At 47.4% G+C, this 26187-nt stretch overlaps 1 protein-coding gene and 1 pseudogene across 4 annotated transcripts in view; one reads left to right on the forward strand and one right to left on the reverse strand.

Moving 5' to 3' along the window:
* The window catches only part of ARHGAP44 (Rho GTPase activating protein 44), a 129725-nt gene that overhangs the window by 88739 nt on the left and 14799 nt on the right, over positions 1-26187 (reverse strand). The gene's annotated exons all lie outside the window — the stretch shown is intronic.
* On the forward strand, positions 12718-12850 carry LOC121170537 (annotated as a pseudogene).

Genomic DNA, 26187 nt, shown 5'->3' on the forward strand with positions numbered 1-26187 from the left:
CAATGTCCCTTTTTTTGGACATTTATTTGAAAGGCAGAGTTACAGAGAGTGTGTGCACGACAGAGAGTGAGAGAAAGAAGCAGGAGGAAGCGGGGGAAGAAGAGAGACATCTCCCCTCTGCTGTTTCACTCCCCGCGTAAACACCTTGGGCCAGACCAAGGCCAATAGTTTAGAATTCAATCCAATCCTCCCAGGGGGTCCACAGACTTGGACCGTCTTTTCCTGCTTTCTCAGTTGCATTAGCAGTAGATCAAATCAGAAGTGGAGCAGATGGAACTTAAACCAATGCCCACACGAGATGCCAGCACTGTGGGCAGTAGCTTAACCTGAAGTGTCACAGTGCCAGTCCCACAACTCGTGTTTTGTTATGGACATCAGATGTTCTCTTTACCAATCGCACCCAACTGAATCAGCACTGCAAAACACACTGTGTAGGCCAGACACAATGGCTCAGTGGCTGAAGGTCTCACCTTGAAAACACCAGGATCCCATATGGGCACCAGTTCTAATCCTGGCAGCCCCACTTCCCATCCAGCTCCCTGTTTGAGGCCTGGGAAAGCAGTCAAGGATGGCCCAAGACCTTGGGGTCTTACACCAGCATGGGAGACCTGGAAGAAGCTCCTGCCTTCGGATCGGCTCAACTCCAACCTTGCAACTTCTTGGGGAGTGAATCAATGGACAGAAGCTCTTTCGATCTCTTCTCTGTAAATTTGCCTTTCCAGCAGAAACAAATAAACCTTAAAAATAAGCACTATGCAGTGGATCAAAATCCATTGCACAGTTTCCACAGAATACTTTTCCTATGAAGTTTTAGGCAATTTTTCCTGCATGCATGGATTTCAAACACTGCTGGCACCAGAGTCATTTTTTAATTTTCATTTTCCATCAGAATAAATACCTTCAAACTAATCACCCTAGTCATTATTTGGAAGAACTTCATGAAATTAAGCAACACAACTTGAACTGAACAAAAGACAAGTACAAAGGGCCTGATTCAGAATGGATCACAAACCAGCTAATCCAGCAGGCCACTTCCACAACCCATTGGCCCTGTGCTTCCTAGCAGGTTAACCTTGGCCTCAACGGCCATGATGGTTCTGAGCTTTCCATCAATACCACAAGGGTTCCTCTGTGTGAGGGGAAGAGGGCTCACTCAGTATGGGCACCTGAGTCACCAGCAAGACTGATGGATGCTCAAAAGGACATTCAAACACCTCATTAAAGACCCTAAGGAAGCAAATGATTAAAGGGTCCCCCAGCTGAAGTCTTCGTAAACAATCATGTTCTTGTCTGCTTTTTCACTTGGGTGTTGACCTCCATAAATGGCTTTGTGAGAAACACTGCGGCATTAGAAGATGTCTCAGGTTTTCCAAGGAACCAGAAACACTGCAAAAGTAACTCCCATGACTGCTGCCTTCCGTGGCAGAGGTTTAGCCAGGCTCAGGCTGGAACTTGGTTAGCACGACATGTTCTCACACAGGGGTCAAGTTAAACACATGCTACACATCTTCACATCTTTGTGTGATGAAATATATCACAGTCATAAAAAAGCACAACACAGCTGCACAGGGTAATGTATATATTCATGTACATTATATGCACAGCATGCATCTATGTTTTTCAAAAAAAGAGGAAGGTATATGCACACACACAAACACACCTGCACAGTTAATTGAGTTTCTACTATTATCAGCCAAAGGGCATTGTGTCTGGGAAGGCAATTTCACTTATCTGGGATTTGCAATGTGTTTACACGACTAATTTGCATTGCTATCATCCTTACATATTAGTCTCTCCTAACCTTAACTATTGTTAGAAATATGTATGAGTCTTCATTTCCTAAAATGAATCTAAGGCTGCATCCTATCACTTTCCAAATACCCATTTGCCGTTTACATCCATTAAATTTATCCGTTTGCCAGCTCACCGTTCTCACATTAATCCTTCTTCCTATCACAGTTTTAACAGTTGAACAACTGGACAAAGCCATAGGTTCTCCTTCATCTATCTGTAGGCCTGTTTTTTCCAAGCATTTTTGTAAATCATTTATTTGAAATTTAGAGAAGGAGAAGGACAGAAATGCCCTCTACTGCTGGCTCACTCACGAGGAGCTTCATCCGGGTCTCCCACATGGGAGTCAGGGGCTTCACCAGCTGGGCTATCCTCAACTGCTCCTCGCAGGTGTATCAGCAGAGAGCTGGACAGGAAACAGAGCAGCTGGACAGGAACCCCTGCTCATGGAGGAAGCCGGCCCTTCAGTACACATTTTAGACTTCTTTGCCTGGTTTGCTCATCTGTCTGATACTGATTTCCTGCCGCAATCCAAACTTCTGATCTTGTCTACTAGGCCAAGTTTCATGGCCTACAAAGTTCAAATATTCCACTAACATTTCCTGAACTAAAGTGAGACTGTCCAAAAAGTCAAATTATGGTGTGCGTGGTGTAATGTGGTGTATTGTGGTATGACATGGTGTGGTTTAGTTTGGTGTGGTTTAGTGTGGTGTGGTGTGGAATGGTGTGGCGTGGAGTGTGTTGGGTGTTACGTGTGTATGGGTGTTATGTGTGTATGGTGTGGTGTGTTTGGTTTAGTGTGGGGTGTGTGGTGCGGTGTGGTGCAGTATAGCGTGAAACAGAGAAAAAGAGAGAAAAGATGAGTACAAATGCTTGGCAATGGTAGTTGCCAGCACAAGCGTTAGTGGCACATGTCCCACAGGGGGAAGGTGTTTAACTCCAGCTAGGATGTCAGCTGGGGATGCCCACTCCTCACTTGGAAGGCCCAGTTCTGACTCCTGACTCCAGCTGCCTAGTAACACAGACCCTCGGTCCCAGAACCTGGTTCCTACCACCTGCTGTGGGAGGCCTGGACTCAGTTCATACAGAGGAGGATACTTTTAACAAGAAAACAGGATCCTGGGAGAAAGTGCAAATGGAATATCATCATCTAAAAGCTTGGCAACTTCATGTTGCTGGGGAAGTGCCTCTGCGAAATCCTGCCAAGGCTTCCAGGCATCAGTTTGAAAAACTCTAGAAAGTCAAATACAATCCAGCCGAGAAATTACAAATCATTCCCAACAAGTTCAGACATGGAAATCATCAGAAGTCTCCAGGATCCAGTTTCACAAGTCGAAATCAATGTGCACGCTGAACGGATGCAGTGCATCTGGTTTGGGAACAAGCAGCTGTTGCTTGTGTCGAAGGCAGAGATCAAACAGATTGGATTTGGCTACTCATAAATGTTCACAGGATATGAGTTAAGAAGGGCCTGCCAGGCAACCACAGGTCCAGCTCTGGGAGGAAGCCCTGGGAGAGCTGGGGCCCTTGAAACCCATGCAGCACAGAGTACGACCACAACAAAGTCACCACCTGCAGCAAGATCAGCCTCCGGGAAGACAGAAGGTTCTCTAGGACCAGGCCAACAGAAATGGCTCACGGTTAGCCAGCGTGCCGGTTCTGCAACTGCCCAACTGTTTACAGCGGACGTGTTTGCTACTGTCACTCCACTGAGCAAAAAGCTCCCAGAGAACATCAAAGGTTTGGTGAGCGGAAACTAAAGTAACTTCCTCTTCCGCAGCCGTGTAATAGAAAGGCCATGGTCTAGGTCAGCCACACACAACAGCTTCTGGGACTCATGGTTCTAGAGTTCGGGATGACCAGGAGCATGGTCTGCGATGACACTCCCGCTCTCAGAGCACAGCGCAAGCATCCCGTGGCACAGCAGCACAAGCATCTTCCACAAAGCCACTACCTTCTCCACAAGGTCCCCTACCTTCATGGCACCCCAATCATCACCCCTCCCAACAGCCTCCACCTCCCAGCTCTATCAAGATGGGAACTTCAGGGATTAAGTTCTCAACGTGTGAACTTTTGAGGAAGTCAGCCAAGCCACAACAGTCACTGAGCTGGTGTAAAATACAGCTATTTTCCAAACATGGGAGTTGGGAAGCAGGCACGGAATTTCATTCCTCAAAGCCTCCTGCCTTCAAACCACAAATCCGCAAGGAATTTTTCCAGCGAGGCTATCTCACTTTCAATGTCTCCCCAGCTCTGCCAAGCACCAGACTGGATTCACCTCGAAGCAGAGAGCCCGTGGTGTCAGTTATTAGAGAACTACTGCTTTCTGGGGCAGGAAAACAGGATTCAGAGATTCACAAACAGGAAAGAAAGCAGCAAAGTACTAAAGAAAAGAAAAAAGAAAAAAATAGATAGGCAAAACGTCTTAACTTTTGGATATTTACTTTTTATAGATTTTATATGTAATTTTTTAAAAGCATCATTAAAAACAAACAGAAGGAGAGATGGAGATTTTTCATCCTTTGGGTCACACCCCATTTAAGCGCCAACTGTTACTGCTAGGCCAAGCAGAAGCCAGGAGTTTCACCTTAGTCTTCCACAGGGGTGGCAATGCTCCATGCAGTAGGGTCAACCTCAGTTGCCTTTCCAGGCAAAACTGGCAAAATTCGAACCAGCACCCATCTGGGATATCAGCATTGTAGGAGACAGGTTAACCCACTGTGCCGTTACAACACCGGCCTCCGAGCCAAAGAATTGACTCAGGCTTTCTCCCTTCTGTCACAAAGACCAGGGAAACGAATCTTTGTTATGCTTCCATCTTGAACATGACCAAAAATATACCACACACACGCATACGTGTGCTTGAGCACGCGTTCACACACCCACACTTTTCTTATGCTTGAAGGTTGCTGACAAGCCTGTACGCGACTGAATCGCAAGTCCTCATTTCAAATTCATACCGACTGACACTGCCTGATGACTGACACCCTAGCTGGAACCTTTCCCCAAGGTGTGACATGTCCTCACTACATCAGATATGTCCCAGAGACAGGACCCTAAAGCCCCACGGTTGCCGAGGGCATAGTCTCCCTCCTGGATCACACAAAATCCTCCCTTCTCTCACACAGTATTTGCACAGGATTCTTAGGGATGAAGAAAAAAATGCATTTTGTTTTCCAGCTCTTCCCAACCTCCTCTTTGTCTCCTTAGCAACGCAAAACTCAAAATAATTAAAAGTGATTTCACTCGCAAGGATCAGAATAAACTACAAAAAACCCAACAGGTTATGAGAGTGCAAGACATAAAACTAGATGAGCTAGATTTCAGCGATTATAGGTGAATGAATTGCCAAGGCAATGCCTTGCGGGCTTCAAATTTTCAAGTTACCACTGATGTCTTTACCTTATTCTCCGCCACCAAGACGTTACAACCTCTTCTGAGAAAATAGCTTTCTTTCCCTTGGACACGAATTCCACAAGGGATGGGATTCTGTTTTATATTCCCACAGCCAACCCAGTTTGCAGGCAAAACAGTTATTATGCAGTGGAAGGAGTCTGGGAAACTCATTTCCTACTCACTGCAAGGTTGAAGACTTGCACAACAGGTGTAGCACTGGCATGGGGGTGCACAGTATTTGTGGTTTTGTTTTCTGCGGTTTTCAGCGACCTGTGGCCAACCACGGTCTGAAAGCATTAAATGGAGAAATTTCAGATTTTTCAATGGCACGCTGCTCTGAGCGGCGGGGATGAAACTGCAGGCTGCCTCACTCCTTCCTTTGCAGCACCTCCAGCTGACAGGCCCTGGATCTGCAGGCGACATGCACCACCACACTAGCCTTGGACACACTGTGATCACCAACAACACAACACAGGATGCTGTGGTGCAGAGGGAGGCTGCCAGGAGGCCAGCCCAAGCAGTTCAGAAGACTTGGATTTTAGGACAGGGAGTCCCAGATTCATTTATAACGTTGTAAGCTTTTAGTTTATGATTTATGGCATTTATTCGAAGAGCAGTTAGCAGTTGAAAGCAGTTATCAGACTGCTAGAGGCAGTACCACAGCACTTGCCTATATGGCAGCTGGTAGGGTAGCCATGCCTAACTCACCACACCTAAGACAGACTCCTCATTGTATCCCACTGTGTAGGCACAGCACAGCAGGAACAAGGGTGAACACAGCACAGGAAGATATTTTGAGAGCGATTACACTCACCTATCTTTTATTGGAGTATGTTGTTATAACTGTTCTATTTTATTATTAGCTACTGTAGTTAACCTGGGACTGCATCTAACTCACAAGTTGCATCTTATCACAGGTATGTCTGTGTGGGCAAGTACATCGTACATTCAGGGCTTGGTACTACTCATGGTTCTGGCATTCACTGCCGACATCAGACAGGCCTCATCATGGGTTAAGTACAGCATGGAGCGTGTTGTCACTTAGACACAGGCCAGAAGGAACAGGGCAAGAACACAAGGACTCTCCAACTGAGCAGTGGCTCCCAGAGAGGCAAGCTGGGAAGCGGGTGGGCAGAGGAGCAGGTCCTGACATGAAGGACATGTTGAAAACCACAAAAAGGAGGTCACTGGGAAATGAAGGAAATGCACGGGAGTAATCGGGTCTGCACCATGATCCAGGGCCAAGGTGGCTTGCACAACCCAGCCAAGGGAAAACACGATGCATGGCAGGGTCAGGAGGATCTGAGCTAAAGCTGGCTGGGTATCAGACTGTCACCTGGCTAATTACGGGTCATGACAGCCCCGCGTCACAGGATGACGATGGGGAATACAGACACACATGTCCCAGTAAGCTCGGCATCAGGAATCTCCTTGGCACAGCTGAGGCCCTGCAGGCAGTCACAAGGCGTCACTCTGGATACTTGAGCATCCTTGTCCTCAGTGACTTTGACCTCCACCTCTTCCCAGTCCACCTTGTGCTCCCATCCAACTCCTTGAGCCTCCAGAGCCTCCAGGACACAGTGGAACAGACAGCCCACACCCTAATGGGGCACCCCGCCTCCTGCTGCAGCCTGGAATGCAGCGAGCAGGAAGGAGCCCCCAGGCAGGGTTGAACTCAGGCACGGAAGCTGTGCTCTGTGTATTACGGGGGGAAGGAAAAACCCAAGTTAGGCTAAGCCGGGATTTGACCACCAGCTTAGAAGGAAGACCTGTGCTCTAATGGCTTGGGTCCAGACTCAGGGACTTAAACACTTGAAAAGCAAAGAAGTACAGAGAAGAGACAAAGAGCTCCCATCCACTGGTTCAGCTCCCCAAATTCCCGCAACAACCAGGGCTGGGCAGCACCTAGGAACTCAATGCCAGCACCTGGGAACTCAACCTCGGTTTCCTGTGTGGGTGGCAGCAGCCAAAGTACTTGAGCCAGCATGGCTGTCAACCCAGGGTGTGTATAAACTCCTCATAACTCTGGGGCACTGTTCTCAAGGACCTGAGAGCCACTGCTCTGAGATGTCATTGTCAGAGAGGACCAGCCCTCCACAGGACCCGGCTCCTCCACGCCGACCTCCAGCAGCCATCAGTGCCAACCTCCAGCAGCCCTCAGCGCCAACTTCCTGCAGCCCTCAGCGCCAACCTCCAGCAGCCCTCAGCACCAACCTCCAGCAGCCCTCAGCGCCAACCTCCAGGAGCCCTCAGCGCTGACCTCCAGGAACCCTCAGCACCGACCTCCAACAGCCCTCAACGTTGACCTCCAGCACCGACCTCCAGCAGCCCTCAGCGCCAGCCTCCAGCACCAACCTCGAGCAGCCATCAGCGTTGACCTCCAGCAGCCCTCAGCGTTGACCTCCAGCACCAACCTCGAGCAGCCATTAGTGTTGACCTCCAGCAGCCCTCAGCATCGACCTTCAGCGGCCCTCAGCGCTGACCTCCAGCAGCCCTCAGCAACTCCCTCACTCAACACAACCCGGGCTGCCCCTCCTCATCACTCCTACACCCTTCCCGTCAGTCACTTCTGAAGCGAGTGGAGGGGCCGAGCTGGTTCACACTGGAGCTTTCTCCTAACATACAGTGCAGGCCGAGCATCTCTAATCCCCAAATGCAAGTTCTACCTTGATCCCATGTTGCCAAACTTCCTGAGTACCACTGAGGGGACCATCTTAGACATCCAGTTTATAGATCTTAGGGATGTTCCAACCCCTGGCATCTAGACAAATACAGTCAAATATAAAAGCATCTGAAATCTGAAAACAATTCCAGCGCACCTGTCTTTGAACTCCATCACAATCACTGGCTGTCTTCAGCACTGACGGAGGTAACAAGTGGCTCTGGTCAGAGAAACTCTGGGGTGGGGCCAGCCGCCCAGACACAGGCAGCCCAGGGTCTCCAGCTGCACTCCTGCCACCGACCGCCTTTGCAGCCACCAGACCCTCTCTGGAATCTGTATGTGGAAATGCCACCCCTTAAAAAAAATCTGAAGAATTCAATGAGGTTCTTTCAGCCCTGTTCTGCAACAAAGTAAGCACTCAAAAAAAAAATAATTCTTTAAGGATCCAGCTGGCACAAACCTCCAGAAGAAGTCACTACAGCTGTGGTGCTGGGAGAAACACAGACAAGAGGGTGTGAGACACTGAAAGAAAACTGCAGGGCTGGCTGTGCGGTGCAGTAGGTGAAGCTGCGGCCTGTGATGTGTTGGTTCAAGTCCCAGCAGCTCCACTTCCAATTCAGCTCCCTGCTAATGCACCTGGGAAAGCAACAGAAGATGGCTCAAGTACCTGGGCCCCTGCCACCCATGTGGGAGACCCAGATGAAGTTCCAAGTTGCTGGTCCTGTCTCTTGTGGTCATTTGGGGAGTGGGTCGGTGGGTGAAAGATCTCTCTCTCTGTACTTCTGCCTTCCAAATAAAACAATGCTTAAAAGAATTGCAAGTCACAAGGAGATGTATGCCCAGACAACAGCGTCACAGCCCTACTTCTCTGCTCTCTTAGCCTGTGCTAGGATAACGTCCTGTTCAACCATCTGCCTTAACTACTTTCTGGAAGCAGGCAGTTGCTAAGTGTTGCCAAGGGAGCGGAGCTGAGCTTGTGTGTAAATTAATCATTGTGTGCAAATTAAGCAAAACACCAGATGAGAACTGTCTGGAATAGCTCCCTATCAAATGGGGGGGGGGGAGGAAGACACCCAGTAATAATAACAGCATAATTTCTACATTTGTGTTTGCTGCTGGGAAACAAAAAGATCCTTGCAGAGCTCCTGCTCTGATTCCCTTCCTGGTTTGGCAGAGAGTAAGTGGTAGCAGGGACAGGGGTCTGAAAGCCCCCAGAGGTCACGGGACTTGTCCACATTTCCCAGGACAATCCCTGACCAGACTGAACCTCTGTAAAGACCCCTGCTACGCAGCATCCAACGTATGTGCAGCAGAGCGCGAATCTTCTCCAACGACGGCAAGGAATCTCAGTCATGAGACAGTGAAATTAAAACCATCAGGAAAGCAAGCACGGAGCGATCTGAGCACACAGTTCTCCACCACCCACCAACTGACTCTACGAGGGGATCGGGACATGGCAGAGCCAGGGAAGCCAGGAAATGGCCTCTCCTGTGCCCGGTTCCAGGGAGCACCACTCCTAGACAGTCTCAGCAGAACATGCAAAGAAGATAACTTCCTGGACCTGGGAGAATGTAGCCAAGAGGAAGAGGGTTCACAGCCCAGCACATCTCTGCTGCCATGTGGCGGCAGGAAGTCTAAATTGCAGGCCAAGTTCTTAAATCTATTTGAAAGGCTGAGTTAAGAAAGAGGAACCATTTGCTGGTTCTCTTCTCAAATAGCTACAACAGTCAGGGCTGGGCCAGGCTGAAGCCGGGAGCTTCATCTGGGTCACAGACAGTGGCTTAATTTGCTGTGCCACAATGCAAGCACCATGGGGAAAGTTCATTGAAGACTTGCATGTCTGATTTTATTTACTGAGCACTAAATATATCCCAGGTTCTCCTTGGGGTAACAGGACACATTAGTGAACAATGCAGACCAAAATCTCCACCATTGAGGCCCTTACGCGACAGTACCATGAGGAAGAAAAGAGCTGGGTCGGAAGTGGTGTGGCTGGGACGCAATGCAGCTGATATGGGACATGCATGCTGTAAGTGGCGGTCCAACCTGCTGAGCCACTGTGCCAGCTCTGAGTTCTATCTTGCAAGAAGGAAACATTTGATGCCTGCCATACAAAAACTGTTCCAGAAAATGTAAATGAGAGTGGTATAACTTATTTAATGAGACTAAACTCTGCCACCCTGATTCCTAAGCTACGTGAGGACTATTAGAAGATACAGGACAAGGCCATGTGAAGACCTAGCATCAAATCCTAGCTAAAATATTCAACGATATATTAAAGATTCATTTTTATCGCAAAGTCAAATTTACAGAAGGAAAGAGAGATCTTCCATGTGCTGGTTCACTCCCAAAGTGGCCGCAACAGCCAGAACTGAGCTGAACTGAAGCCAGGAGCTTCTTCCGGGTCTCCCATGCTGGTGCAGGATCCCAAGGCTTTGGGCTGTCCTTGATTGCTTTCCCAGGCCACAAGCAGGGAGCTGGAAGGGAAGTTGAGATGCTGGGATATGAGCCAGCACTCATAAGGGATCCTGGCAGTGTGCAAGGAGAGGACTAGGCTACTGTGTCAGGCCTTCAATCATATATTTTTAAAATAAGTCATAGTTGAGCGTTTATCCCAATAAAATCTACGTACTTCAACAAAATCATTTTTATGTAGTAAAGAAGAAAAATTATATACTTCTCGCAACAGAGATATTTGATACAATTCAACAGCTGCTATAATTTGAATAAGGATGGAAAAAATTTCATTACAACTTTGGTAGCAGAGAACTTAGAGGAAGCATCTCTGAAGCAAGAACATGGGAAAAATATTACAGTTCACATGAAATCTACAGGATTCTCACTACCACTATGTAACATGAGCCAGAAGTTCTGACAAATCTAAGAAAAAAAAAAAAAAACAGAGAATGCAATCAAGCTATCACAGTTGTATGATCATTTGCTAGGATGAATCATTCATTGGAAACCACAGGTTTTGCAGGCAAAAATGATCAAACATCACCAATGCTGTGTGGTTCAACGTAATCCTAAAAAAAAGTTAATAGACAACCAAGAGAATTAATGAAACTTCATAAAGGCTGGCAATAACTTCCGGAAAAATCTCACTACTCTGCAACAGAAAAACACAATATAGAATACACCACAATAATATATCATTCATATGAGCAAGGTAATTTATGAAATACTTGAAGCTTAACTAATGCATATGGAGACAAGTATTAAACTCTAATAAGCACAGATAAGGACACGAATTAAAGGAGAAACAGTGGTTAGAAACACTACTTGTTTACAGTGGATCACTGGCAGATCAGAAGAGCAGTGAAATGTATAAAATAAAGTGAAGTAAAATGAGATCTAGAGCGAATAGCACTGTGGCGAAACATGCTAAATTTCCACCCACAGTGCTGGCATCCTATATGGACGCCTGTTTGAGTCCCCGCTAATGGACTGGGAAAGCAGCTGAGGATGGTCCAAGTGTTTGGACCTTGCACTCATATGGGAGAGCCAAAGAAGCTCCTGGCTCTCAGCTTCGGATCAGCTCAGTTCTGGCCAGTGCAGCCATTTGGGGAGTGAACTAACACATTGAAGATATTCTCTCTCTTCTTCTCTAGAAAATATGCCTTTCAAATAAGAAAAACTTGAAAAAAAATGGGGCCTAGAGCACAATTCACATAAAGCAACCACAACAAATCACATATTTTAATAACACTGCCATACATATATACACACACATTCAAATTGTTCCAACAGAATAAGAAAAGGGAAATCAATCAGAAAACCCAAGGGCAGAGACAAAGAGGACAGCAGGCTACGATCTGAGAAGTATATCTAACTTAACCCTCTGAACAGAAGGCGCAAGAAGATTAAAGCAAGAAAGTTGGTGGCAGGAAGCATCATTAAGTTTCAAGACAGAAGGAGGACTGAGGCTGACCCTCAGCCTGCTTCCCTGGCATTGCCAGAGAGGAGGATGGCAGAGACCCCAGCGACACATTCCATCCACACACCAGGCCCCCACCGGTCCTCCTTGGGTGACATGGGCAGACAGAAAGGAGAAATGTCAGAGGATCTTGGCAGGAAGAATTGGGAGAATCGGGAGTGATGGGGGTGGGAAAGCTGATCTGAGCATTCCCATCTTGGTGTCTGGCACCGAGGACAGAAATAGCTAACTCTGGAGACAGGGCCAGGATGACAACTTGGGTTTGAGACACAGAAGATTCAGCATAGTGTGTCGCTGGAGCCAAAAAGGCCAAGAAAATTTAAGAGCACTGGGAAATAAAAATGTGAGGATCCCCTTAAATCAAGTCATGGACCAATTACACAGAGAGAACCAAGTTGGCTCCAGTTAGTGCACCCTGGAAAATACCAGAGTGGAGGGGAGGGGTGTCAGAGGGGAAGACAGAAAGCCTAGAAAACAGCATATCAAAGGATCAGGTTCCATTACCCATAAGGCTGTCACCTAGGACTAAATAAAAGGCACAGACAGGATAGAGAGGGACCATGAATTAACCGGAAAAAAAAAAAAAAAACTGATCAAGAAAGGGAAGACGTCCCTGGAACCACAAAGGCTTTATAGACAAAATGTTTCAGAATGCACCCAAAGAAGAGTGCTTGCAGTGATAAAACGCACTGTCACACCCATTCAAAAACAGAAATCTAACATTCCCCAAACTATGCAATCAGTCTTTCTCCTGTGCCTTGGAAACCATCACATAGGGTGGGAGGCACTGAAGGTGCAATCATTAACTAAAGCAAACATGGGGAGTGAGGGTGCATTGCCAGTGTGGCCTAACAGCCTAAGTTGGTGTTTGCAACACCAGCATCCCATATGAGAGCACAAGCTGGTTGCTCTGCTTCCAGTGCTGCTGCCTGTCTACAGCCATACCACCCTGAACACACCCGATCTCGTCTGATCTCGGAAGCTAAGCAGGGTCGGGCCTGGTTAGTACTTGGATGGGAGACCAATGCAGCTGCCTGCTCCTGAGCCTGGGAAAGCAGTAGATGATGGCCCGGTGTTTGGACCCCTGCCGCCCGAGCCACTAGAATGTGGCTGGGCCTCTGCTACACAGTGGAAGGTTCCTGAAGGGGAAGCTACTAGACTGGACACAGCAACAACTGCCCTGCCATCTGCCTGGCAGATTCCATACTTGGCAAAAGTTCATTACCTAAAGAAAACCCACCCCCTCGCCACACACCATGGAAAATGCTAATATTGTCCTGCCTGTCACAGTTAGTAGCTATCACAAAATCTTATACATGACTGTATATTTGGAATTTAAGATAATCTCACCACAGGTAAAAAATCCTGGTTTTGCAAGAACACAAGGCATTTCTGATCTAAACCAGGGTGACATGCTATGAAACATTTTTCCTCAAAGTGCTATATCTGCCTAGACCTTGCAAAAACAGGTGACCGGATGACAGGGGTCGGGGTAGCAGAGACCGGGGCAGCAGATGGTAGAGCAACACGGAAGTGAATGGAGGGAAACAAGACATTGCTTGGAGAGGTGCACCAAGGCCAAACTGAGACAGTCTTCCAGGGACAAACACAGAGATTCTCCGGGCAGCACCCTCAAGGAATGGGAAGCACCAAAAGGAATATTAGCCAGGGAGGATATCAGATGTTCTCTAGCTACTATATTCAGAAGGCCAGAGTGCACAATGGTGAACTGGAAAGGAGAGAGTGAGGTGATGGTGCTGGACAGAGGGTGTTGCTGGACACCACAGCAATGCAGTCTGAGAAGGCTACGGAGTAAATCTCGGACATCTAACTTGATTGAGCTCCTAGAGTCTCTGCTTCCACTTCTGTCTCCTTACTGCTTATTCTGCACAGGGCAGGGATATATATATATAGAGAGAGACAAATGTACCATTGTCTGGTTCACTTCCAAAATGTCTACAGCTACCAGCTTTGGGTCTGTCTGATGCCAGGAGCCAGGAGCCAGGAGCTCACTTTAGGGCTGCCGCACGGGCATACGTGGAGCTCAAGTACTTGCTGCCTCCCACAGTGCACATCAGCAGGAAACTGTGCGGGACCAGAAGCCAGACACTAAGATGCAGGTGTCCCAAGGGACATCCTAGCAAATGCCTGCTGCGTGACGCTGTTTTCAAAAAGGTAAAAGCAAGATCGTACACTTCATGCCTCGTTGAATGTTCCAAATCTTTTTCTCCATGCCGCTTCAGGCCCTGAGCAGCTACCATCTGCAGCTCGGGTGGAGGGGTGGGTGGCGCTGTGAGAAGTACATTCGTAAGTCATTTGCCTAGGCTGGGCCCCTGAGTCGATGGCATGATGAAATTTGCATAGAGAGAGATGACAGAAGGCTCCACGAGGAAATCCATTATTTCCTGTAATGCAGACAGGAGGAGGAATAGCCAGAAAAACAGGAAGGGGGAACTCCAGAAGAATGTGGTAGCACTACAGGGGAGGGGAGGGAGAACAGCACTTCAAGCAAGGGTACCAAGTGTTGCCACAAGGTCAAATACAAAAAGATCCAGGTGCCTGCTGCATTCAGCAAAGCGCAACTGGGTGGGCCTGGTGCTTTACCGAGTTTGCACAGTGCTGTTTGGATAATGATAGTGCCCAAACCGCAGAGAGCATGAGAGGTAACATACGAGGCAAAGAGACAGCAAGCACAAAAAAGTTCCCCCAAAGCTGGTTCTAGAAAACAGGGTGGAGAGGAAGGTGGGAGCGGAGGAAGTGTGGAGAGGCGCTTTTGTTGTTGAGGGGGAAGGGATGGAACGTTTTCAAGTGTGGAGGGAACAAACTATTTGAAGGATGATGATTTGGACACAGCAGAGACAGAATGGATACAAGACAGTATGATGAAAGATTAGGAGATGTGAGAGCACAGATAGAAGAAAGACAGGGCATCTCAGAAGAGGTGAGAGAAGGGCACTGTGAGGGGGTGGTGAGGTTTGGGTTCTTTAGAAGAAAGTTAAGTGAGGTTATCCTGGGGCTTGTGTTGTGGCAAAGTGGATAAAGCGGTCACCTGCAATGTCAGCATGCCACAAGGGTGCTGGTTCACGTCCAGCTGCCTCATTTCCAGTCTAGCTCCCTGCTAATGCCCTGGAAAAAGCAGCAGCACCAGCAGTTGGCCCAAGGGCAGTACTTGGGCCCTGCACCTGAGCGGGAGACTCAGAAGCGGCTCCTGGCTTCAGCCTGTCCCAGTCCTGACAACTGGGGCTAGGTGCTCCAGAAAGACCAAAAGAACGTGCACAGATGAAGGGGATTTATTATGGGACTTGGTTCATGTGACTGCAGAGGTTGACCAATCACAGGGTAGGCCATCTGTCACGAGGAGAATCGAGTCCAAACATCAGGGAAGCTGAATGGAGGCCTGTGAAACGGGATGTCAAAGGTTTCATGGCATACCATGCTGTCCTGCTGGGTCACGGACTCCAGCTGGGTTCATCTGTCCCGCCACAAACACAGCCACCAAGGATTGGATGGTCAGCAAGGTGATTAGATATGCAAAGGACCTTGGGATTCTGCAATTTTTTTAAAATCATAAATATTAAGCTATTGGTCAAGAGAAACTGTCTACCCTAAGCTGGGGATCATACAAAGGCAGATTTCTGAGTTCAAAGCCTCCTTGAATACAGACAGACCAAAAAGAAAAAACTCTTCGCATGGCACAGCAAGTGAGGAGAGACCCCAGCACCAACTCTCACACCACCTGGATACTGCCCATCTCTCCTTGCTGGCTTGGGGGCTGAACCTGGGCAGAGGGGCCAGCTGGCCTGTCCAGACACTCAACACTCAGCCCCTAATGCAGCCTGCAAGTCAGGGCCACGCCATAGGAAGGGCACAGGGTGGAGTAACCAGGCAGGCAGAGTGGTCAGGAGAACCAACACTGCCTTGTTCAACGTTCCATCACTGCATCCCACTGCCTTGGTTGAGCTCTCATCAACTCTACTCTAGGCCTGAAGCACCACACAGTCCTATCCTGGCTTTTTCAGATGGCTAGCATTTGGATTCTCACCATGAGTAACGAACAGTAATAGTTTATTAACCAGATAATATGGCCTTATGTTTCACAGACTCCTTACAAGTGAGCTGGTGAGGTATGGAAGTATTAGATCTTTTGTTTTTTTCTTTTGAAGGCAGAGAGATAGCAAGAAACAGATGGAGCAGAGTCCAGCCAATGTCAGGAGTTAGGAACTCGATCCAGGTCGCCAACAGGAGTGGTAGAGATCTAAGGACTTAAGTCATCAGCTGCTGCGTCCCAGGGTGTGCATGGGCAGGCAGCGGGGTCAAAAGTGGAGGAGCCAGACTCTGAACAATGTCCTCTGTGAGAGGATGCAGGAGTCCCAGCAGCAACTCAAGGGCTGCTCCAAATGCCTTTGCTGAGGCACTGTCAACAGCAGGAGTGTCACCACTTCCCCTTCCAAGCCCAAGTCAGCCAATAATGATCTACCATAGAGTGGAGGGGGCGACCATCAGTCCCACAGACCAAAGCAATCCAGTGGTCCTGCACGTCTGCGGTTTATAAACTAAAGATCATTTTTACATTTGTAAATGGCCGGAAAATAAAAAGAATATTTTGTTGGGCATGTAAGAAAACATATCCATGAAACAAAGGCAGTGCCTGTGGCTAGTTCCATTTGAACACAGAAATGCTCCACCATTCAAGTGCTGTCCATGACTGCTTTCACACGACAACAGCAAAGTTGGTGTCCTGGTGCATAGCACAGGAGTTAGGATGCCACGTAGCACCGTGCTCTTCAGGTTCATGTCTCAACTCTGCTTCTGATGGAGTTTCCTGCACCCGCGAGGGAGCAGGTGATGGTTCAAGTACCTGGACTCTTAGCATCCAGGCAGGAGACCAAGGTGCAGTTCTCTGCTCCTGGCATTTGCAGAGTGGAAGCGAGGACAAATCAGAAAGACAACCTCTCCTCTTTCAAATAAAATAAAATAAAATAAAATAAACCAAAGAAAAGGTGCATCATTTCTATCAAAGTCTAAAAGAGTGTCCCAGCAAAGTGCCAACTTCATGAATTCTCAGGCCCAGCCCAGCACCAAGATCACAGGTCTGTACAGATGATGAAATGGTGGTTTGTAGATCACCTGCTATGGGCAGAACGAGCCTGCAAGCTGTCCAACAAAAACTGGGCTACACTTCCCTTTCCTTACGCCAAGTCGCCAAGTCGGCTGACCTCTAATACAAAGCTGAGAATCTGTTACAAAGCTGAGAATCTGTTTCTTTAAATAAGCAACACCATCCACTTGCCTCCCTGCCCTCCCCCTACCCCGACTCCACAAAACAACAGTGATCCAGTTTCTACCCACTGTGCCCAAACACCAGCCATCCCAACAGGCCCTTTCTGACACTACGGTCTCTTGAGAGATTTCAGCCTCATCGGTATACCAACTGGGCATTTCAACAAAATTTTCTTGTTTTGACTGGAAAGGCAGATTTACAGAAAGAAGGAGAGACTGAGAGACAGATCTTCCATCCACTGCATCACTCCCCGAGTGGCCACAATGGCTAGAACTGAGCGTATCCGAAGCCAGGGGCTTCTTCCAGGTCTCCCACATGCATGTAAGGTCCCAAGGCTTTGGGCCGTCCTCCATTGTCTTTCTCAGGCCACAGGTAGGGAACTGGATGGGAAGTAGAGCAGCCGGGACAGGAATTGATGACTATATGGGATCCTGGCACTTGCAAGGCAAGGCTTAAGCCACTGAGTCATCATGCCAGGGCCCAAATTGGGCATTTGAGACATTTGTTCCCAAGGACAGAAGTCATTATTCTTAACAGCCCCATGATCCTGCCTAGCAAGCAGAAGTTCACCAATAGTGTATCTCATTCCCATCCCTGGTTATAACTTGAAAGTAAATCTTAACTTCACGCAAACCTGGAAGCAAACATTCTTTCACTTGCCGTAACTGGGACCTCTCCTATCTTCCCTTTTACTTTTCAGTGGAAGTTTTTTCTTTTACATTCCTGATTATGCAATAATCAGAAATCTAAAACATTTGAAAATGGTTAAAATGGGACACATAGCCCAGAGACAGGACTGCATATACCATCAACAGGTTGATGACCAAGAATGTCATATGGGAAGAAGATGGGGCTTCTCTTTAAGATTTTTTTTTTTTTTGGAAAGTCAGATCTTACAGAGAGAAGGAGAGACAGAGAGAAAGATCTTCCATCCACTGGTTTGCTCCCCAAATAGCTGCAATGGCCGGAGCTTGGCTAATCTGAAGCTAAGAGCCAGGAGCTTCTTCCCGGTCTCCCACATGGGTGCAGGGTCCCAAGGCTTTGGGCCATCCTTGACTGCTTTCCTAGGCCACAAGCAGGGAGCTGGATGGAAAGTGGGGCTGCCGGGACATGAACCAGCACCCATATGGGATCCCGGGCTTGCAAGGCAAAGACTTTAGCCACTAGACTGTCTATGTTAGGCCCAAGGATGGGGTTTCTAAATAATGCCAGATTGGTGCCAGCACAGCTGTAATACAGGCTAATTCTCTGCCTGCCATCACTGGAATCCCACATGGGTGCCCGTACATGTCCCAGCTGCTCCACTTCCCATCCAGCTTCCTGCTTGTGTCCTGGAAAAGCAACAGAGAATGGCCCAAAGCCTTGAGACCCTGCACCCACAAAGGAGACCCAGAAAGAAGCTCCTGCCTCCTGGTTTGCAGCTCTGACCACAGCAGCCATTTGCAGCAGATGGAAAATCTTCTCATTTCTCCTTCTCACTCTGTAAAAACTTCCAAATAAGTTTTAAAAATCTTTTTAAAATAATGCCAGAACATTTATGGGCACTATAAAAATAAAGAAGAAACTGTCTCCTATGGTATATGGTTATGGTATATTGAAATTACTTAATCAAGCTGATTACAGACCTAAATGTAAAACAATAAAGATTCTAGAAGAATTATCTTCTAGCTATTTTTTTCACAGGGTAGGCAATGATTTCTTCAACAAGATACAAAAATACTACCCATAAAATGAAAAACAATGACTTGGACTCTGTCAACATGTAAAACTTGTGTTTGTCAAAGAAAAAAAAAATTAAGAAAATCAAAAGGCAAACAACAGAATTAGTAGCCATATAGCTAGCAAAGGACTTGGATGTAAACTGTGTAAACAATACTACAAATCACTCATGGGGAGACCACCAATCCAATTTAGCTATGGGCAACACATTGCATTGGCATTTCATAGAAAATAACTGGATGCTCAATAAACTCAGGAAAACCATTAGTTGCTATGGAGATGCAAATTAAAGCTATAATAAGATATCTCTATATACCAACTAAAATGGCAAACTTTGAAATAACCAACAATACAAAGAACTGCCAAAGCTATGGAACAACTATTCCTCACTGGTGAAGAAAAAGATACATATACTTTGGAAAACTGGCAGTTTCTTACCAAGCTGATCTAGCAATTATGCTCCTGGGTACTTATCCAAAGAAATAAAAGCAAATTCACAAGAAAGACTTGTTCAAGAATGTTGGGCCAGTGCAGATTAGTGGCTAAAGTACTCGCCTTGTTGGGCCCAGCACGATAGCGTAATGGTTAAGGTCCTCGCCTTGAATGCACCAGCATCCCATATGGGCACCGGTTCTAATCCCGGCAGCTCCACTTCCCATCCAGCTCCCTGCTTGTGGCCTGGGAAAGTAGTCGAGGACAGCCCAAAGCCTTGGGACCCTGCACTCACGTGGAATACCTGGAAAGAAGTTCCTAGTTCCTGGCTTCAGATCAGCGCAGCACCGGCCGTTACGGATACCTGGGGAGTGAATCATCAAATGGAAGATCTTTCTGTCTCTTCCCCCCTCTCTGTACATCTGCTTTTCCAATAAAATAAACAAATCTTAAAAATAAATAAATAAAGCACTCGCCTTGCACGAGGTGGAAAGCCCGAATGGGTGCCAGTTAGTGTCCCGGAGGCCCTACTTCCCATCCAAAGCCTTGGGACCCTGCACCTGGAAAGAAGCTCCTGGCTTCAGACTGGCTCAGCTCTAGCCATGGCAGCTGCTTGGGGAATGAATAAGCGGACAGAAGATCTTTCTCTGTCTCTCCTCCTCTCCGTATAACTGATTTTCCAACAAAGAGAAATAAATCTTAAGAAAGAATGTTGACACTGCATTTTTTTAAGTATCACCAAACACACAGAGACACACATACACATACCAGTAACAATCCAAATATACATTTAATCCGAATTATTTACATTTAAATCCAAACAGCATTTTAAAAATGTGATACAACTCAGCAATGAAATAAAAAGAGTAATAAGAACAAAGTACTGATGCAAGCAACAAGATGGATCAACCTAAAGCCCCACACCCCACTTTACGCCTAAGAGCTTGAGCAGCAATTTGTACATAGTTCAAATTCACTTCAAGACATGTAACTGGAAAAAAAAAAAAAACCTCATGATCTAGTACCCAAATCTGTCTGAAAACCCAGGAGCTCCAGCAGAAACGCTCTGTGTAGGCGGCCTTCTTTGTTAGGCTCCCCTTCCCAATCTCTCCATCGCAGCTAAGGCACTGCTTCCAGCCAGCGAAGTCTGTCTTATCTTCCACTCCACCTGCCAACTGCTCCCAGTAACTCCCTCTGCCTGAGGGACACCGTCTCCGCGACACTGAACCTGCCATCAACCTCCCAATGCCCTTCCAATGGTCCCACCCGTCCCACAGCCTGAGAAGCACAGAGCTACACACCTGTTCCTCCAGCATCAGCCGGCTCCTCTCCTTCCTTAACTCACAACTACGCCTCACTTTCAACGTTTGCCTCCTCCATGAAAGGCAGAGAAAAGAGGCTGCAGATTTTATTTGTAGCTACCCAAAGGCCCAGGTGGGACTTGGGCAGCACCTGCTGTGATGTAGGGATAAATCCCTTAAGTTTCATCTCTCTCACATCCCTCAATGGCTGTTCCACTCTACCACCAGAAATGCTTTTGATTTCTTCCACACTACCTCTTGTTAGATGCTATGCTGTCTTCGTTACAGTAGCCTTTTCTGCCCCATCAACACCAGCTCTGCATTTCTTCCAATACTGGATGCAACAAATACTCCCTGACCACAAGGAGCAAGAGCTTGTTTCTTTCATTGAGCAGGCCTAATGGGCTATGTTTGCAAGGAAACTCAACAGGAAATCATTGTGTACATCTTGCCCATTCCAAATGCTTACAAGATAACCACTAGGGGAGGGTGGCTTCCCCTCAACTCTCTCTGATGTTCTACAGATCCAAGGACACCGCAGAGTAGAGAGACAAGGCAAGTATCACTTTAAAACCCAGAATGACTTGTAAGAGAGTCTTTTTCCCACCTCTGCAAAACCAAAGGAAATAGGCAGTAAGGCAGGAAAGCAGGCGTTTTGCTAGAAGTGGAAGTAGGGTACCCATGCAGGGTACGCAGGTCAAGAGGAACGAGGGGGGAAGTTGACGGGTTCTCTCTCCATAGCCTGATTCCAATAGTTAACCATGATGCGAAACCACCACCATTTATGAAGGCAAAGGAGGTGCTCTATTTTCAAAGTCAAAGAACAAATGAAAAGTAAAAATGGGGACATGAAATAAAACAGGATGGAACGTTTGTGAAGGGGTGTGACAGGGTGATGTGAAATGTGAGAAAACATTGCAAAAACTGTCACATGCAGGGAAAAATATATACAAAGATACACATTTTTAAAAAGATCACAGTGGCACAGCTGCTTAAGCTGCTGACATCCCAGTATCCCACACAGGAGTATCAGTTTGAGTCCCAGCTGCTCCACATGCAACCTAGTTTCCTGCTAACATGCCAAGGAAAGCACTAGAAGATGGCCCAAGTCCTTGGAGGCCCTGCCACCCACATGGGAGAGAGACCTGGATGGAGTTTCCAGTTGTTTGGGCCGGCCCAGCCCTAGATACTGGTGTCATTTGAACCAGTGGATGGAAAAGCTTTGTCTCTTTCCATCTCTTTACCACTTTAGTCTTTCAAATAAATCAATCATACTTTGGGTAAGGGGGAATGCTTTTAAAGATCATGGAAAATGTACATGATAAAAAAACCATTGATTTCCAAGTATTTTTGCAGCAAAGCAAACTGAGCTTTTAATTCCACTTTCCAGTAACCTTAAGTGCCCTTCATATCCTGTATACATAGACATACACACATGCATTCATACAAGTGCACACATTCATATTAACAGGTTCTTTAAGGACCACCTCTGCTCAAGATACAGAAAAGGTGCAAGCTCGGGAGGTGGACGCACAGTCGCAGGGATGGGAGTGTGACTCGTACGCCCTCCACCCACCATGCAAGGGTGTACTGGAGTTGCAAGAACCCTACTAAGGACAACACCCACATCCGGGGCTTATCCACAAGGATACTAAGGAAGTCTGACACACACTGCTGTCGGTCCCTAGCTGTCAGCCAGCCATGCAAACACAAAACAAGATCATCAATAATCTTGACTTAAAAAAAGAAAAGAAACTGAAGTAACATTCTTCTAACTACTGCAATGAAACCCTTAATCTTTAAACACCAGAGCGAAGGGAGCAGAGGGCACAACGCTTAGGAGCCACAATGCAAGTGGGTTGAAGATCATTTCTCGGTTCCATGCTGGTACTTACCATGCACCAGGAGAGATAGGGAGAAAGCAGCCCACGAGTGGGTCTCGGTGCTGGGTGCCTTATCCTTCTGAGCTCGTAATATTTGTGCATGCTTTTGTGCAAGAACAGCGGTTTCTGCAGCTGGCTATTGTGTGCAAGGCAAATTCCTAAGCCATAGCACAGGCAGGGTGTAGTGAGACAGACCGACTGCTAGCTGTAAACTAGGATTTCATGATCCCGGGGCCCTGGCACATGTGCACGGCACCTGCCATTGCTTAGCGAGTGTACCCGTAAAAGCCAAGACCCCAGCTCAGTCGGGACTCTTCTAGCACCCAGAACTGTGATTCTCCAAGTTTGTGACTATAAAAACAAAAGTTGAGACGAGATGGTGCATGCAGTGAGAAATCCCGACCTCTCTTGCCTGTTCCCAGACACCCATCAGCCCTGTTATCTACTCTCCCAGAGAGGACTGGTGCATTTCCAAGCATGTTAGCTGTGCACGCTTGCGAGTCTTACCCCTCCCCCACTGGCTGTTTTTAGAAATTAGGTCAAATACCATAAACAACATTCCGCATCTTGCTTTTTTTCCATCTGTGCATACTTCTCAGAGATGCCGAGCATGTTGGTGTCTCCCTATTTGATTCTGAGAGTATCCCACCAGCAGAGGCCTCGCAGTCTACTTGAGAAGTTCCTAATTGTCTCTAAGACATTCCATATGCATCCAATTCAGGGCTTGCACTGGCATGTCTCCTTTGCTGCAGTGACCCTTTGCCATCTCCAATTTTCAGTTATAATTTCCCCCTCATTCTTCACCTGCCAAAATCTTTGCTCCCTTCCAAACTCCGACCAACAGCACCTCTCGTTTCTGGAATCCTGTCTGAATATTAAACTGTCAGTGAAAGTTCTGTTCTCCAACCATATTTGCATCTCTTACAATCTTTGGATTTACTTAGAGTGTTTATCTTAATTTCCTTTCCAGAATATAAATCAACTGAGGATAAGATGAACTGACATCGTCACCTGTCTGCTTCCTGGGTCCCTACAATCGAGCTTGTCACAAAACTGGCAGAACAAAATAAAACAAACAAAACAAACAGCTGCTTGCTGAGTGAGTAATGCATGCTTCTTGATCCTATGTGTTGCTTTACGTCCCTCCTACAAGATACGAATCCTAATTAAGGGAACGTTAGAATGTGACTGAAGACAAAAGAGAGCCACTGAGGATGTGTGGTTTAAGATGAGCTTGTACTGGAATAGGGCACACAACAATGCTGGACCGAGACATGGAGTCACAGGGGGAGGACCCCACATCGTGATGGAGGCCGTGCCTGAAGGAGCTTGCCTGCAAAGCAAGGAGCACTAGGGACCACTGCCAACAGCAGCTGCTAAGAGAAAGGCATGTCACAGGGCCAGCTCTCACACCAGCTGGGTATCCTGCAATTCAACTACAACAGCGAGCACCTAGAGGTAGCAACACATCCAATAAGTAACAAAGGAACTCACACCACTGCCCACTTCAGATGCTGGCCACATGTCTGGATGAACCCCAAGCTAGCCAGAATTCTACCTAGCTGGCTACGGGTTCAAGATTTCCCATCATATCTTTGGGCCATATCTTTGGGCTGACTAATTCACTGGAGCAATTCGCAGCTCACGAGAAATGCCCGAGCATATGATTGTTTTCTGGTTTTTTTTAAAAGATTTATTATTTATTATTTTTTATTTATTGGAAAGGCGGATATACACAGAGGAGAGACAGAGAGGAAGATCTTCCATCCGATGATTCACTCCCCAAGTGAGTGCAAAGGCTGATGCTATGCCAATCCGAAGCCAAGAGACTCTTCCGGGTCTCCCACGTGAGTGCAGGGTCCCAAAGCTTTGGGCCATCCTCGACTGCTTTCCCGGGCCACAGGCAGGGAGCTGGAAGGGAAGTGGGGCTGCCAGGATAGAACCGGCGCCCATATGGGATCCCGGGCGTGCAAGGCAAGGACCTTAACCAATGCGCCCCCGCGCCGGGCCCCGGAGCATATGATTGTAACCATGGATGCATACAGATGTTTCCTCACTCAGACTCAATGAGCAGCACAGCCATCCTGGACCCAGGCCCAAACCTCGGCAGCAGCAGCTTCATTCCCTGCTGGTCCCTAAGGCTTCACCAAGACCCCTGACCCAACATGTGGACAACCTCTGGGACCTCTCCACATCTCCTCGCATCTGGCCCGGTCAGCATCTTCTCTTTAGGATGACCTGTCCCCTTATGAACACGGGGGTCACAGCCTTACTTGTCTCTCTGGCACACATCCTGCTCCCCTCCATCAAGTTCTCCATTCTACCTGAATGATGTCTTCAAGATTTACAACTAGCATGGACTGGTGCCAAAGTTCCTATCTCTAGGAACCTAACACTCCTCACTCCAAACAGATGGACAGAGGCTAGTCATTTATCACCTGACCTCTTAGTACCAAAATCTGTTCAGTCACATCTGTTACAGTGACCACACAATTTTCTCAGGCTTCCACCTGCTGTCCCCAGTGTTAATACCATTAGTCTCAGGCATGTCATAGTTTGGACAATAAATGAGATGGTCATCGCGTTTCCAAGCTTCATTCCCAGTCCTAAGAACTTAAGAGCCACACACTGCATCCTTTGGCTGTCACACAGGCCATTCCTAATCTCCGTAGCCTGGATCACATTACTTCACCCCTCAGGTCCCATCAAACCAGTAACTCCCCAAGCACCAGCCATGAATGATGCTCCCTCTAGGGACAGGACTCTTCCTACATACCCTCTAATTGCCAGCAGAGCATTGGGCACAGGATGGGCATGGTAGATGCCTAAAGTCAAGAAGTTACACTCCAGCTGCCAGGAACGTCGCCGGATGGCCAATGCTCTGCCCTTTGACACTGCCTCAGCTAGAGGTCACACCGTTTGTAGGAGAGCTCTGAACTCGGCCTAACCTGGGGCTAGCTGAGCTCCTGGTGGGGACTGCATCACAGCTCCATCTCCCCTGCTTCCCTTCAGGCCCTGCGGTGTGTGCGGTGGCTATGAGCACTTGCTCACAGGCATTCTGCAGGTCAGGCTCCGTATGCACTTCTCAACTGTGGCAATAAGGAGTCGGTGTCTGCTTCATGAGTGACACCTTTGCACAACACGCTGCCGTGCCTTACACCTCCCCCTTTTTTTTTGACTCATGAATTGTGCTCAAGTTTTATTTACAAGACAGCCACTTCATTGATATTATGTTACAACACGATGCTAAGTACAACTGAGAGATTCAAAACATCAAAAACAAGTGACATTTTGAAGACGTTATAGTCCTATTGGGAAGAAAACCTAGGAATGGAAAGATCAACCCAGGCCATGCCTTCTGGCTGAATGGGGACGAGACTCTCTGAGGAAGCTTGCTAGATGGGATTCTCACATCATACATGGCAGAGAAGCAAAGAGATGATGGGTGTCGTGGGCATGGGGTCTGTGTGCTCCTGGGGGATCTCAGGCTTGGTTAATGCTCTACTGTCTGGAGCTCTTCAGTTTTTGAATGACAGATCTCATATATATTATATATATATATATACACACACACACAAACATGTGTGTATGCACGAGCCCCCCAAATTCTATATTTGGTCCTGCCAGAGGAGCTTTGTGTGGCCTGGCTCGTCCTCCCCTTGAATTTGTGAACATGGAAGCAGCATGATTGTGGCCATAAAAAGCCACCCCAATCCAAAGACCAAAACTCAGATGACAGCAAAGGCAAATGGAGGAAAAGACAGCAGGGGGCCCAATCACATGGC

Source organism: Ochotona curzoniae, unplaced genomic scaffold (genome assembly GCF_017591425.1).
Source record: "Ochotona curzoniae isolate NIBS_2020 unplaced genomic scaffold, NIBS_Ocur_1.0 scaffold_2453, whole genome shotgun sequence".
In the NCBI taxonomy this organism is placed as follows: domain Eukaryota; kingdom Metazoa; phylum Chordata; class Mammalia; order Lagomorpha; family Ochotonidae; genus Ochotona; species Ochotona curzoniae.